The sequence below is a fragment of the Lepisma saccharinum genome, chromosome 12, assembly GCF_977018435.1.
Source record: "Lepisma saccharinum chromosome 12, izLepSacc3.1, whole genome shotgun sequence".
Lineage (NCBI taxonomy): Eukaryota > Metazoa > Arthropoda > Insecta > Zygentoma > Lepismatidae > Lepisma > Lepisma saccharinum.
Window position 1 is genome coordinate 57,788,444 of NC_139240.1, and position 16,786 is coordinate 57,805,229.

The 16,786-nt window shown below is 36.6% G+C and overlaps 1 long non-coding RNA gene across 1 annotated transcript; it reads left to right on the forward strand.

Moving 5' to 3' along the window:
* Positions 1 to 2,204: 2,204 nt before the first annotated feature.
* On the forward strand, positions 2,205 to 16,786 carry LOC145996347 (uncharacterized). The gene is made up of 3 exons (XR_014442762.1): positions 2,205 to 2,329; positions 13,710 to 13,814; positions 16,278 to 16,786. It is a non-coding gene; the product is annotated as an uncharacterized LOC145996347 (long non-coding RNA).

Here is a 16,786-nt window from a genome sequence, read left to right on the forward strand (position 1 = left end):
CCACAAACAATTTGCTGTAGAATATGAACACATAATTTTCAACTTTCAGCTTTACAATATTCAACTTTAAACTTTTAAATAACTTATTAACCAATGTAATAACAATTTTTTAGATTTGTTTATTTGATTATGTAATTTGAGCAAAATGGATACTTGGCCAATGTGAGGGGGCGGGGGCGGTTGAACCCGTTAAAACATCCCCTTATTCTCGGCTATGCTGATGTCCTTACACCCCATTAAGGTCCAGGCGAATAGTGCAATTATAATAAGTGTCAAACACTTCCAGGCCTTGCAAACAAGGGGTTCCTGGTTCAGTTAAAGGTGACAGTACGTTGTGCAAAGGATCAGATCTTGCTTTAAGCTGTAAGTCACGTCCCGATTAGCCTATCTGACCATTAGAGAACTAAGAAAAAAATATATCAATTTTGTTCTTTAAATTATGTCTTCTGTTGAGGCGATTTCCTACTCCGGCGAAAAGTTTGAGAATTTTCCATGTAAGCTTAACTTTGGTCACGGTTTCTCAAGAACCAGTCGACAGAAAATTTTTCAAATTTTAACTGAACACTGAGAAAGGATGTTTCTAGAGAACCTGACAGGGCCCGGAATTTGATGACCTAAATTCTTTGAAAAATGACCCAAAAATTCGTACAAAACTCAATCTGCTTATTGAAAATAGTATATATTCCAAGACAAACAATTTAACAATTGCTTCTTCACCTTGGTGTGTTGTACGGACTGTGAATAAGAAACTCGATAATATTGCATTTCGCGATTTTCTGACAGGCTTTGTTGCGCTGGTAGTTAAGTACCGCAAGATAACATTCAGACAAAACAGAAATTGTTGAACTTCTTGTGTTTCAGCATGCAATGACACAATTTTTTTAAAAAATGACTTAAAAATAAAAAATGGTAAAAAATGACCAAAAATGACCCAAAAAATTACATTTCTTCAAAATTCAATATGCTGACCAAGCCAGTAATTTAATTTTATTATAAAACAAACTAAACGTAACGTTTCAACCTTCTAGCAAGGTCTTCTTCAGACTCTGCACCAAGTACAAATGTAACAAGGTACAAAACAGGACGATATATATACACACAAACATTACTCCCCTCCAGACTATTAGAAAGTTGTTCTGGAACATTCTAGCCGGTGGCTTTCCCTAGTCAACTGTACTTCCACCTAAAAGGCTAAACATATTTCTTCCATCTAGAATATGGTTGGACTCTTTATCTGACGCTCTATTTCCTTCATTCTTCTTCCTTCTTCTCTCCTCTTTCTCTCTTGTCCTTTCCACTCTTTCTAACACCTTCTTCCATTCTGCTAGAATGTTCCAGAACAACTTTCTAATAGTCTGGAGGGGAGTAATGTTTGTGTATATAAATCGTCCTGTTTTTGTATCTTGATACATTTGTACTTGGTGCAGAGTCTGAAGAAGACCTTGCTATAAGGTTGAAACGTTATGTTTAGTTTATGTTTTATAATAAAATTAAATTACTGCCTTGGTCAGCATATTGAATTTTTATATCATGGAAACAAGGCTTAATGGTGTTACATTTCTTCAACCTGAGGAGCGTGTTCAGGATTTCTGTGCTAGTTAGCAATGTCTACGTTGCACCAGTTAAAAGATGAAATGTCATCAAAATCCGAGCCCTGCTACATCAACGTCGCTAGTTTAGTATAGCTTATTTCTGTCAGTTATCTGTATTCTTCTTCCCAGTGTCTTGAGCTGAAAGCTGATTTTATTCGTGATATTTGTATGATGTTTACCAAGCCTTAAATCAATGGGTACCTGGGGTAAATCCTGTGGGGGAGGGGTGGGCCTTCATGACACGGTTCTATGTTGCACGCGGAACTTTACCTTACCATATGGCGTTGATTTCCTTTCAGTGTATAATCGTTGTATTTATTTAACAAGATTTGGGAATTTATCATTTTTGTGTATTCATGATACTGCTCGAGATTGGTTCGCAGACATTTAACTTATTCAGTGAGTGTCTAATGTTTTATATTTGTGGCAAATTGTATCTAGATACTGCTGTTTGGAATATCAGTGCTCTTTATTTTCATAGCCCGTTACACTTCTGACGAATCTTGGTTCTTTGAAAATGTTCTGACGAATCGAGGGAAATTTCATTTCCATAAGGGAATGTTTTGTTAGAAAGAGGGAAATGTTCTGTACTTAAGAGGGAATTTATTGGAAATGGAGCTGTCATCACTGAACAGGCAGTCAGCTGACGGCCACGCTTGGCCACGCAGCAGCTCTTTGCAGAGCGCCGTACGATGTAACACCAACGAGCCCTGTGCCTGCCTGCTAAGAAGTAATGGGTAAAGTATGGTGTATTTTCCGTTTCGATATATGCAATTACATGTTTATTTTATTCGTGATATGACTCAAGATGACCGGACCCCTGTCCGATTTTATTCATATTTAGTATACTTACTAATTGAGGCCTGCTAATGACGAATCTGAAGTTAAAATTTGTCTGAAACGTCTAGAAATTGCAAAATAATTGCGAACCATTGACGTGTGGTTAGGTTAGGCAAACATAGTTAAAATTTGGTGTCGTGGTAGTATCAGGAATATATTATATATTTGCTTGTGAGACAAAGAATTTCGCGAAAATCGACGATTTCCATTCCGAAAACTAACGCCTTATTTTAACTTATTTTGCAATTTCTAGAAGTTTCCGACAACTTTTATTAACTTCAGATTCGTGATTAGGAAGCCTATATGCCAAATATGATGAAAATCGGAGAGGGGTCCGGTCTTCAGTCGTTCCCACGTGCCCCTGTCAACATCTAAATCAAACTATTAGATAAGTGAAATTTCTGCAGTTCCGTGAATTAAACATAACAGCTAACTACATTTTTGTAACTAAAAATAGCTCCTATACTTGCAGTACCCAAATAAGGACAATTGCTATCATTCCGAGACTATTTCTGTTAATAAATGAACCCTTATTTGACAACTAACAGCATGAAGATTACGTACGTTACATTTGAAAATCCATGCATGCAGAGTTACATAATCGTTTTGACTTGCGGAAAAAAAATCACATAGCAGCACGTATTGTATCGGAATAACTATTTCACTAAACTTCAGTGTCTCATTAAAGATTTATTTTACATGTTTATTTGGTTACTTTAATAGGGAAAGCTTTGCAATAATAATTGGCGTGATATTAGGTGCGAATTCATGTTCATAAATTTGTTTTATATCTGTTAACTAAGTTTTCCGTATTGCATTTATTTAATTGGTGGAACCCCAGTGGTGGCACCAGGCTTTCTGTTACGAGTGGATCGTTATATTTTAATATATTCGCATTATTACGTCATCTAAATAAGGAATTAGTATCAAATAAAAAGTTTAAATATCGCTATAAAAGCCTGCACAAATTCGAATTTTGCATTGCAAATGTGTTAAATTTTTTGATGACATCCGTAATTAAGAGATGCTGAATTCGAGTGTTGTGTTACCCATTATTTTCATTATTACCTATGCACGTTAATTCTATTTTGGTCACAAAGTTTACCAATCGCAATTTGATAGCTTGGGTTGACTTGATTTTGTGGCCAGTCACTCTTGGCGCTGCTCCTGCGGGAACGTCAACGAAACAGCAATGCTCACGGTCGGCCCAAGTTCAGATTGTTTAACGAATTAACCATGATGCACAGACGTTTTCTACAAGGCTCGATTTTTATTTGTCTAAGTGATTCCTTACAGCGTGTTGTCTGTGATCATTAGTTTTTCCAAGCTTCAATCTTACTTCCACAATCGTTTCCAGTATTCTAAAGCATTTCCTAATACTCCCATAATAGTTAGGAAAAATCGTTAAATTTGTTTTAACTCTAGATATTTGATCCGGAAGTTTGACACATGAAAATTACATTGTTCCAGTTCGTTAAGTGAAAGAGTTCCTTTTCAACAAAGCGACACAGGAAACTATAATGAAATGTAAAACCTGTACAGCCTAATTGGCCTAACCTAGCACGATCGTGTGAATTAATTCACCACCAAGACCAACCTTATCTTTTTGCTAATCTAAACATTTGAGTTCGAAGCCTACAAGAAAAACCGATGTCTGCGGCCATCTGTATCGCTCCAGACGTCTGAAACAAACTCGTATGATTTGTGGTTTCTGTAATCCTAACTTTTAAATAACAAATTTTTTCGATAAGTCGCCAATATCTGACCAGGAAGACACTTATTCACACCTTCCGAGCGCTTGAGAGCAGTCTTTTCTTTCGTCTAGTTAGTCCAGGTCTGAGGTTCGAATCGTGGTATTTCTGCACTCATATTTTTGACATTCGTACTTACCTATCTGCTTCGCGGAACATTCCGTGAATGGTTTTTGGGGCTATCTATTCCGGAATCAGTGCGAAATTTAAACAAAAAATTATTTTCGTTTGAAATTTTTTACTCAAGTTTCCCACAGATTCCGGGCTCCCCCCCCCCCCCAGGGTAATTGACTTACAGCCGCCAACGCGGCCCCGCCTCCGCTCCGGCTCCCCGGCTTTTTCTATAGACTTAAAAGTAAAAGGCATGTTAGAAAATTGCCGGAGTCACCTGCCCCCAAATGAGCCCCAAACTTTTAAATTTGAAGAAATCCGTTTCCAGGATACGGAAAACTTACCTGAATTTCACACAAAACACCTTCCCGATGTTAGACAATACTACAGGAACTTATTACGGTAAGTAGTTTCTTCTGTAGAAATCTGTCCGACGGATAGTAAACAAGTACCCCACAAATAAAGAAGATATTTTATCCCAAAGAATGACCCGCGTAAGCACAAGAAACTCCTATTCCGGACTACTTTCATTCATTTTTCCCGTAAAAAATTCCCAAACAGCAGCAAAACTAACACTCTTGGCGTAAATATATATTCCTGACCCCAAATTTTAACTGTTTGCCTAAATTAACCTAACCTTACCGTGAATAGTTCGTGGGGCTATCCGTGCATGGTTTGTGGGGCTACCCGTGCATGACGTGAGCGCCAAATTTTAACTGCAGATTCGTGATTACGAAGCCTAAATTACAATGTTTTACGTAATTTAAATGGTTCCAGTGTTAGGAAACCAAAAATAACGAAGATATTTGATCACAAAGTATGGTCCGCGGAAGCAAAACTAACACCCCTGGCGTTAAAAAAAAATCATCGAAACATGTACACTTCGCAACATCTTATTTGACCGCCCTGAAAAATTTCAAAGTCCGGAATTCGTAAATTTGGCAGCATAGCGCTTCAGAGCCAACTAAGAGTAGCCAACTTTGCAACATTTCTTCTTCCTGAATGAAATCGCTCGTGATTTTTTTTCATTCTTTCACATTCCATAAAGTAAAGATACCCTAAAGCAGTAATAAAATATATGAGTAGACAAAAAAAATGTTAAGTAGAAATACGAATGTTGAAAATATTTCAACATTCTTCGTTCTGAATTTGAAAATAGGAAAATGTATGTGCATTGTGAAACACTGAACAGGTTCTCATCCACCTGGAAAGAATTGCAGTCACATTTGAATGCAAGAAGGCAAATTTATGATGATTTTATGCGAAATTTTTAGTAAAGATTCCTTGCACAACACCACACGATTCTGCGAAGTGTCTCTTTTTCCTTGGTTCTTGGCGAAAAATGGTTCGAAACTCCGGCACAATGTTGCTTCAACTGAGATTAACGTGTTTTACTGAGCTTTCTGTTAGCAATCTCCTGGAGTAGTTGGTTAAATGACAGCACTTTTTTTTTATTATTGTTTTCGTCAAGATCGAAACATCGTAGGTTCAAATCCCACCCTTTCCTTATTATCTTTTCCTTTTTATTTACCGACTAGGAAGTGTTCTAATAACGTAACATAATATTATATGATATTACTGTAAATATTTATGCGATGCATGCTCAGTGGCGGCGATTGGCTTTCAAAACTGATGGGGCAAGGTGGTGGGGGGGAGGGCAAGGACAGTTTCTTTCCCTTGGTGGATAATGTTTAGCATAGTGCTGGGTCATCTGCCCCTCCACACTCCATAATCTTCGCTACTGTGCATGCCTCAAGTAATGCTCCTACTAATGTTTTTAATCTTTCAGTGATTGGCAGGATTTTAGGAAATACTTTTCCTTTCATTCATCTGTTATAAGTTAACACATATTAAGAACTTACATGTCAACTTTCTGCATCCGGAAATGCTGGACATAAATCAACGGAAATATCCCAGAAACGTAGATAAGCATTCTCGTCCAAAGCCGTTTACTTCCCGGAAAAGATTTTGCAAAGAAGTAGGTTTGAACCCATGACCTTCCATTCCATAAGCAAACGACCCCCCCTACACCACACGGTTCACGTTATTTTATGCACTCTGTTCGAATCCCACTTTAAACTGTAGGTCCAGTCCCGATTAGCCTTACTATGCATAAAGTTGACTTAAATACCAAAATCAACCAATTCATCTCCTTTCACAGTGGGCCTTCTATGATACTGTAGTCGGCCAGCATCCGAAAATACAGTTCTGCTTCGCGTATACCAGAGTGTAATTGCATTTAATATTGTGACTAATTTTACTTTAAAACTACAGATTAAAGCGATAATAGTGTCCAGAAAAAGAACCTCAAAGTAGATCTTCACACAAAGTATTTTAATCCAATGCCAAACATTTCAGTTAAGAATAATATTATGCTTTTCCATTGACCGTATTTTCGATTCATGGTGAATTTGCTAAAAGGACCATGTCAAGAAATCTAAATATGTAAGTTTTATTAGTAAATGCATTTAAAATTCACGAAACAGGGGAGGAGAAAAATAAACCTCAAAAATAAGTAAAAATGCAACAAAAACTGTTAAAAATACTGACAAATAAACTAAAAGCCAAAAAAGGCCGAAAAATGCAATGAAAAAATGTAAAATAGAAAGTGTTTTCCGGCTCTAACTGAACGGAAACTGACATGATATCAGGTTTAGCATTGTTTTTAAGGGTCAGAAAAGAAGTTGATTTTACATCAACTTCCGGACCCTAATTAGTAATTATGACCATTGAAAAAGTTGGAGGTAGCTTACTTAAAATTTTCTTGCTGAGGGATCGTATCGTCCCATATCTCCACTTCATAATGAAGAAAAACATCAAGTTCATATTTCGAAAATGACTTGGAGTTTTCCACCACAAAAATGTTTTTCATAGTTTGAAGTTCGTTAGTATTATCTTTCAAGGTTTCCATTGTTTTAATTTCAAACATATTTTATATTTCATACGTTGAATATTTATTTCCTCTCTCTTTTCATAGTCTTTGGAAAAAAGCTGAAGTTTCTTGTCAAACGGGGTCTGGGGGCCTCCCCGATGGCGCAGTGGTAGCGTCGTCGCTTTGTAATCAAGGGGTCCCGGGTTCGATACCCGGTGGAAGCACATAGTGGTTCGGATTCCACTTTAAACTGTAGGTCCAGTCCCAATTAGCCTTACTGTGCATAAAGTGGACATAAAACTCATCAACCAACCAAACGGGGTCTGGTTCAAATGACTCCTTTTCGCTCTCCTGTTCCTACTTCAAACAAACAAGAAAATACTTCGTAACTAAACGATTGCTTGTTCAAAACACGGAATTTTTACAAAATGCCAATAGACATGTTCATCATTTTTCCCTTCAGCGTTTCTCGATTTTATCTGAATTCGTTTCCTCATGAAAATTGCCATGAGGAAATTATAGATATGACAATATGTGTGAATTGGTTTCTTGAAACTGGTAGCAAATTGTAACATGAGCTACCTGGAGAAGACGTAGCGTGCTTGATTATTACGAGGGAGGTCGTAGGTTCGATTCTCCACCGTGCTAAGAAGTTAACGTTGGTCTCTGTATTTCACGAGAGGAAAGGAAATAGTAAGAGAAAGTTATTTCGATGATAGGAGGAAGTCACATGCCATGTGGAATGCCCAGAATCAAGTTAATAGAGCTAAGTCTGTGATGGTGGTATCGAATATTGCAAAGTTAGTGCGGAAAGTTTGTTATATCTGATACTCGTACTTTCTGTTCAAAGAAGACAAACATTTTAGATACAAAGCAGTGAGGGATTAACGATCATTATGAGGTTTTGAATTTTTTGTTTGTCACTCACTATATAAATACTTTTTAGAAGTTTCTTATCGAATCAGCCTTCGTCGCAATAACAATTTATTTGTTAATTAGCGATTTACTATTAGTTTAGACGCATGGTAAGATGGTGGTGAGGGAGTTGACAACAGCCATTACGAAGGAACGGACATAAATTTACCAATCCTAGCAATTTGAACTCATTAAACGCTCTCCTTCGTTACAGTACTGCACTACATCACTACTTAACATAACTGTATATATTTTTTAGTATATCGAAATCAAATAATCAATATTTTAGGTGTCAGTGAAGAACAAACAATACATAACTTAAATAACATTACATTTTGCATCCTGAATACATATATATGATTTGTGAATTAATCATGATGTGTGTGTTAACACAACATATGAACAATAACTAAAAAGAAAAGTTTTAACTTTAAATCCTGGAAATCTCAAGGGGAAATATGCGCAGAAGAGACGTCCCTCAAGTGTACATTGGATTCATTTTTTAAATATTCTAATATCAACGGTATCTGTTCAGCAAACAAAAAAAGAAAAAACAGGAGGAGAGGGTGGGATTTGAACCCGCGACCTTTCACACTTGACGAAAAATAAGGATAGCAGCGCTTAACCAACTGCTCTACGTTAACTTAATGACATTATATCCTTAAAAACATGTTGACGTTTATGAAGACTCCCACCTTCCTGTGTTTCAAGCACATTTTCACGACAAATCGTGTAAAATATATGTTTTTGAGAACTGTTCGATATTATGCAAGGTATTGTAAATAAAATGTCGCATAAACTCCTCACAAATTTGCTTCTTTCTGCACAAACTTGATGGTAATTTCCTCCAGGTGGAGAAAAACTCTGTTCAGTGTTTCAACCCCCCCCCCCCCCCCCAATTTCAAGTCGAGAGAATCGTAAATATCCTTCAAGGTTCTTTTTCCAATTTATTATTTCTGTTTGATTGTGTATTATAATAGCGGTTTATAGTTTCTAAGTTCATGGAAAGTGTTAAATTGAAAACCTATCACCGCAGCGTTTTTCGTCTAGCGGAAGGACCTACTCAAAGTCGGCTACTCTCACCTGGAGCCGAAGTGCAATGTTGCTAAGTTTACGATTTCGGGACTTAGAATTCTTTCGGGGCGGTCAAATAAGATGTTGCGAAGTGTACAACGATAAAGCGTAATTACTATCATCTTGACCTAATTCAAGATAAATGATATACGCACCTAGAAAGCATACAGTTTCCAATTCGTTGTCGCAAGGGCGAAATGTGTGAAGTGGCAGACGAATCAGTCTACTCACCACAAGCGCGTGCCCTGTAGATAACTGGTCTCACTTATCGCACAAACATTTGAATAACCTTCTGTCCTGACGTCACGTGACAATACATTTTAATTTTAGGCTAAATGACTTGTATTTATGCTAATGTTGCCTAATCTAACCTCGTAGGCATTCCTCGTCTGACGTCTGAACGCTAGATTGCCGTAGTGTTGTGCGAAAAGCAAGAACCCCGTCAGAACACGAAGATGGCAACGATGAAAATGACGTCATAAAAGTACCACCAAAAAAACCTCTCATTACTCCACTATAATACATCTCCTAGTGCTAAAAACAACACAAATCGTTCGTATAGAACGTAATCTTCACAAATGATACAAAAATCATCAACCATTTCTCGCGGGGGTACAGAGGGTCGAAGGTACCCCTCGCCGGTTGTCCAAAGCGCCTGGGAAGAGAAGTAAAATAAACATGCAAAAGTAGTTTCCTCCCTTTCTTATTAGGCGCTTTAGCATTTTACTTCATCTTACCCCAGTGTTCTGAACGTCCTTGTAAATCAATGGTTTTAGTTTTTTGAATAAACTTCTTGAAATTGAATGCCTGTTTCTATCTAAAAAGATATTTAATGATAAACTGACACATAGTTATTTCTTATAGCTTCATGTAAACATAATCTAATATAAAAAAAGTACTTTTGTGAAATTACATTAAACTTCTGTAGATTTTATTAAAAAGAAAATAAACATTTAATATAAAGATCATTAGTTGCATCTTTATTGGGTTGTGTTAATTATAAAAAAATCAACACTCTGTTTACGAGTTGTTGCGATTAATTAATTATCCCTCAAACTTTTCAGGAATCTGATGAAATCGAAGAACCAGAGCCTCGACTGTCAGCGTACTGTTCGGATTTAGAAATCAAACTTCCCAAGGAGACAATAATGTAGCAGTGTTCAAGATAAGAGGAAGCCATCTTTCCAGATGGGTGGATTATCATATCAGCCACCGAAGCCATTGGGACTTTTATTGCACATCCAGTAAACAACACACGACTGAAGAAATGTATCAATACGATCTGAAAAATTGATTGTTGGATTGTATAGCTGCAAAGTGGATACTTCTGCATGAGTATCGAGCTTGCACATACAAGGAAGAATATATACATATTCAAGTAAGATAATTCTTTCAAAGCTGATACTTGTAAGGCATTTCATATAGGATTAATTCAGATGATTTTACTTTTGTTACAGCCCTCGTGGCAAAAGTTTTTTGTGTTTATTATGTGCCTAATCGTTTCAATAACTTTTGTGGTAAATCTTTGCAATTGTATGTTGATGACATCGGGAAATGACAGAGATTTGATCTTAACAGGAACTTGAAGATTGTCTCAAACATGAAACATGTAGAGTCCAGAAAAGCGAGGAATGTTTGCATGTTAACTACAGATGTATTTAAAATTCAGGGAGGATACTTGTAATTAGGTAACATGTGGGATGGGAGGGAAATTGTAAATTGATTTTGAATTTGAAATGTATATTTTTTCCTTTTATAGCCTCCTGTTCATATGCTGCCAAATGGTGCATCACCCGTTCATGCGATGGTTGCTTCGGAGGTTGCCAAATAATTGTGGAGAGGGATGCTGAAGTGGGTCCACGAAAATAGAGAAGCAGTTCTGGAATGAACATTCCTGGTCCAGTCAGCTGAGGAAGTCTACTGCTTTCACCCACCAGATAAACTGCATTTGAAGAGGAGGAATTTTGGAGATACAGACAAAAGTTGCGTTGGCATTTTATTGTTACTTTAAAATCTAAGTGTTCTTTCTTGAATGAATTCTAAACAAGATATTGTGCTTTTCGATGAATCAGGATCGTAAATAGGTCCAGCAATAGTTAACTATCGTGAATATTGGATACATACACATGGGTGTATTGTATAATTTACACTGAATTTCCTTTATATGTCCTGGTAATATTTCAACCAGGTAGAACTGGCCAGTATAGACTTGCATGAGGGTGCACAGTAGTTACGGGTTGTGTGGTGGTGGTGGTTTTTAGTTTCTATGTAGGTTGGGTATAAGAATAAGAAAACAATTTTGCCTGTGAATGAGACACACATGCAAAGTATTTAAAGAATGAGAACCTGAATTTCAAAATTGAACTAGGATGTTATAAGTTTATCAAACTGAAAGGAATAAGATTGTAATAAAAATACTTCATTGAATAAAAATAGAAGCGGTAATTAAGCATCAGAATTGAATTGAATATGAGTATTCACTGAAAGAGGATACGACGGTAATTCCTTATTTGAAAAAAATCATATTGAGATAGATACAAATTTATTTATCCCTTAAATTTAGGGATAGAAATTAAGGATTGTGTTAAATGTAGTTTTATGTGACTCATGGTCCAGAACAAGAATTACAACCAACTAAGGTATAGGAACATTGATCACCAGTCTTTTGAAATACTACTATTATATTTAATATATTCTCAGAGCTACTTCATTACTTTGTATTGCGAAAAGCTTCATGTCTTGATGCGATATACCTTGTCATTTCACTTCCATAATTTCCCGTCGTGATCTCGTCCCAAGCTGGCTCGTGATGGTCTTCCCAGGCTGGGCGCTCCTGGACTCTACCCCGACTGGCATGATCGCGGATTCGTCCATTTAGGCACGATCTGGTTTCGTCCTGGGCGGCTTCTCGTGGACTATATATACCCGGCTGGCCAACTCGTCGTCCCGTCTTGACTTCGAGTTATTTTTTTTTTATGCATCAATGTGTGAAATAGTTTTATATTCGCGGCACTGATTGCTTTCGTCTGTTACTGTGCTATAAGTCTCATCTGTATACTCGTTGACAACCTAACAGAGAAAGTGGAAGTGTATACAGTTTAGGTTAGGTGTGACCACAGTTTGCTTTGTTGTAGTGCTTTTTGAGTGACCAGGTTGAAGTTTAAGCATTACTGAATATGGACAGAATTTTATATTAAAAAAAAAACTAGCAGTTAATAATCGAGATGTCGAATATTACATCTCAATTACAACGCTAGTGCCTGAAAAATATAGTCCGTTTCTTTCGGATTTAAATACAAATGTATATATTTCTATACGCTTGGATATTGAAGTGATGTAAGTGTTTTAGGCTGTGAAGTCAATGGTATGTTAAAAAGTGTGTGAATATCTCTACACATAAAACAGAAAGTTAATAACTAAACAGTCCACCAGGTGTCACATTTGTTGACTAGATGCAGCGTTAGCAAAAGTTCTTTTATTTTTATGGCATTAGCCGTACTTATTTTTCCTCCATTTAGTATCTAAGTTAAATCTTTTTCATAGAAAATGTTCTCGAACATTATTTCTGCTGATTTTTCTTTCCAACATTGTTGAATTGTGTCTAATCCTTATGATTACACAGATATTGTGATTGAACAGTGTCAAAATCGTCTGAAAAAAAAAAATTAAATCCACCAATAAAAGCACAGTAACATTGGTTAAGCCAATCAGATGCCGTTCGCGTCATATTTGCTAAGGCGTGGTTGAGGTCCCGACCTGTCCTGCCCATGGTATATTCCTGCTGACGGCCTATCTAAGGTACACGTTCCCGACTTGACCAGACCCGGTGTTCCAGTCCAGACTGTCTGGTTTGCGAGAATTCCTGAATGGGCCGCTACATTCCCGACTGCCCAGCTAGTGGTCGATTCCCGACCTAGTTCGTGGCCCTGCCGGATCAGAAGAGGCCAATCGCGAGTGCCGTACTATCTGGTCCATCCCCTAACATCGTTTTTAGGACCCCAATTATATTTGACAAAGAGACCAGCTATGAGCACCACACATTTCAATTAATGTATACGCGAATCTCATTAAATTCTTCTACAATGTAAAATGATACATAATTATTATTTCGTAAAGTAGAATAAAATAAAATTTAATATCTGCAGAGTACTGAATGTTAGATCGTCTTTCGGCTGCATGTGGTCAAAGTTTCGATACCTTTGCATATCTTTCCTATTTACTAGGCTGGACAAATTATCTTATTCAAATTAAATTCTCAATTATTCTATGTTGTTGGAAAAAAATAAAAATTGAAGAATCTTTGATTGTTCAAATAAAAACTAAAGTTTAATTTCTATTTCTAAACTTGAACAATGTGTCTACCAGTCAAGAACGTGAAGAAAGTCAAGAAAAAATCAAGAAATTATGCTTGTGGTCCAAGAATATTTTCTACTTTTTACAGTATAGTGAATTTACATTGTTATAAACCTGTACTGGGAATTGATAAAATGGAATATTTGGAAACATAAAAATTGCTAACAAAATTTCAAAATCTTTTTTTAATCTTCCATACAGTTTTTCATCTCTTCTACTTCGTCTGCGACTGAATTCTGAGATTTCCATGGATGGAAAGAACAGTTCGGACACTTTCTACCGTAGAGAGCTGATTGCATACGATCAGTGAGTAAGTAGAACTGATCAGATAATGATAAATTTCCCAGGAAATATGAAGCCAATATTATTAGAGTGTACTTATAGCTTGAAAACAGGGTGTGCTCTTTTCATGAATGAAAACATGAAATGCAGTTATCGTGGAATAACTCTGTTTCTTACCTTGTGGTAAGAGCATATCGCTGGTAAATTTTTCGTGCGTTTACTGAGATATTTCAAACCCTACCATTTATTTATTTATTGAGAAAATTTCGGATACTGCACGTAGCCATCTTGCAAATACTTCTTTTTAAATAAAATATTATTTTTTTATAAAAATTGTGGTCACATTGATCGTTAATGTATAATTTAAGTACTGAACGAACTATTAGTAAATGTTTTTGTGGGGTCGGGTACCCTATTCTACACCCTCGATTTTCTTTCATTATGAAGATTATGTGATCCTAATTGTGAATATAAAAAAACTGGAGCGCGGAAAGAAGTATTTACGACTGTACAGTCGTTTAAAGTTGAGATTTTGTCGTTTGAAATTGTTGATTCCAAATTTCCCACCGATTCCGGGCTCCGCCCCTGGAGTAATTGACTTACCGCCCCCTTCCGCTACCGCGGCCCCGCCTCCGCTACGCTACGCTCCGGCTACCCGCCTTTATAGAGTACCTTTTAAAGGCATGTAAGAAATTGGCCGGAGTCACCTGCCCCCAACACTATTTCTCACTGTTTTCCGCATTGACACATGAAGATACCAAAAATGAAGGCTAAAATTTTACCTAAGAAGGTAACTTACCTCTTTTTACCAAGGCCAGGTATTGAATTGTGGGTCGAAGTTCAATTTGTAAGTCCAAAAATGAAGTAACTCCTACGTTGAAAGTCCTTGTTGTCCTTTTCCACTCCCTTCCGATCATAAAAATAAGAAGTCGCAAATTATCCCATCCCACAAGTCATTTAGAAAAAAACAACTCTCCCCTTTACGGCCTGCAGTTGCCAAAAAGAAATAATTAATTCCAATTTATGAAGTCGCATATATGAAATCCAATGCCTGAAATGTCCAACCCGCCAATATATCACACAAATAACATATCGCAATCGCAAATGTTCCCATTGCACAAGTCAATCATAAGAAGAAAAAGAAAAAAATCGGACGTGCGCCTGTGACATGAATCGATGATCCGAAATCTTCAGACTTGCGCCTGTGACATGAATCCATCATTCGCCATCATAGAAGTTCTGAAAAACATTTTTGACGTTACGCAAGAAATTTTAATTTCATAAAAGAAGTAAGTGTCGTAGCACGTAGATCTAAGAAATTAACTTCCGCGCTATTTGCAAACACTGTTTGTTATGAGGAACTAAATATTTTCGTGAAAATATTTGAAATGTGCCTGAAATCGAGGGTGTAGAAAGGGGTACCGGAGCTTTTTAAGGTGTACTGAGTAATAGTTAAGAAGAAAATTGCACATGTGTATTCTGTCTACCAACTATAGATACCTCTGTAATAGATACAAGGATGACTGTTAGTTACACCAGCAATGTAATAATCTTCAAACAGTCCTACCATCCTTTCTCTCGATATCTCAAAGTGTAGAAAATACCGACTTAAAGTGTTATGAAGTACATCAGTTCAATTCTCCCGTTTGTCCATTGGAACAAGCCCAGATTCATGGAACACATTGCGATTCCATACTCCAAAACCAACTTCAGCTTACTGAAAGTAGGGAAAAGTAATGCTTTCTTTTTAGAGCAGATAGAGTTTGAAGTAAGTTATAGATGGTCTCTCCTTTTACCTATGTAACTGTATGGAATCACTTAATCAGAGAAAGGATGCTACAGTTTTTGCATTCGAATGTTAGATGGTTTACTGTTTATTTTCAGTTTGCTTTATTTCTTTAGTTTATTTTTAAGTCCACTTTATGCACAGGTAGACTAATAGAGTCTGCACCGTGCCTCAATCGGACATGAAACATGGGACCATCTGTTTAAGAAACTTTACTTGGCTTTTCTGATAACATTAGCAAACTGACCCATTTAACAGTTGAGACACTCAGTATTCAGATAAGATTGTTAATAGCAAATAAAATATGTATGAAGTAGTAAAAAGTTAAAATTATCAAATGTTGATTTGTAACCTACACACACATTAAAAGAACAGAAAGTAGAGATTGAAGAAAAAAGTAGTTTCACTCTTGAAAACATTGCCTGTTAATATTTTTTCATTTCATGTGTGGGTTTAGCATGAAAAATATATTGATAGACAATAAAAACTTGTTCATAATTTAAATGAAACAATGCTACGTTCGAAACAAATTAGTTATTTGAGTTGTCACAAAGTAAAAATTATAAGAAATGAAGTCAGTGTACCCACATTTGTATGTAAATACAAATCATATAAATATGTTATTGACATAAATGATATTTAAACGCATTTCAATTGTAATATAACTCATTGCAGTAAATTCTCTCGTTCTTTTTTTCTAGGCTTTCCGTGGGTGGAGCAGGTTAGATCTGCATACAAACTTCGATGACAGCACTTGGATGTAGTCTACCTTTCTTCAAGTGACGTTATTTGTCTCTGTGCTGGCATTCTTCCGATTGGAACTGAATAGTATCTGTTGGAAGCAGATGACATGTTTGGAACAGTGTAGCAATCTATTTTTTGGTGCAATTTGAGTATGTGCAACTAGAAGACAGCTGAAATAAAAGCATATGTATTGACGTAAACATTACAAACCACATTGTGCACAATAGCAGAATCATTGCATTTACCTGTGTATGAAGTCCATATCCGCAGTATGGTGCTGTATTATTGGTGTGATCTCACAACAGATGATTATTATGTGATACTTTTCTGGCACAGTGGGACAGGAGATCCAAAAGTGGGACAAAACTTCAGAACAGTAAGAGTGCTGGTGCCAGAACACTGCTCAAGTCCTCTCACCTAGATGGACAACCAAACCCCGTAAATATCAGCACCTAACAAAAGTGCT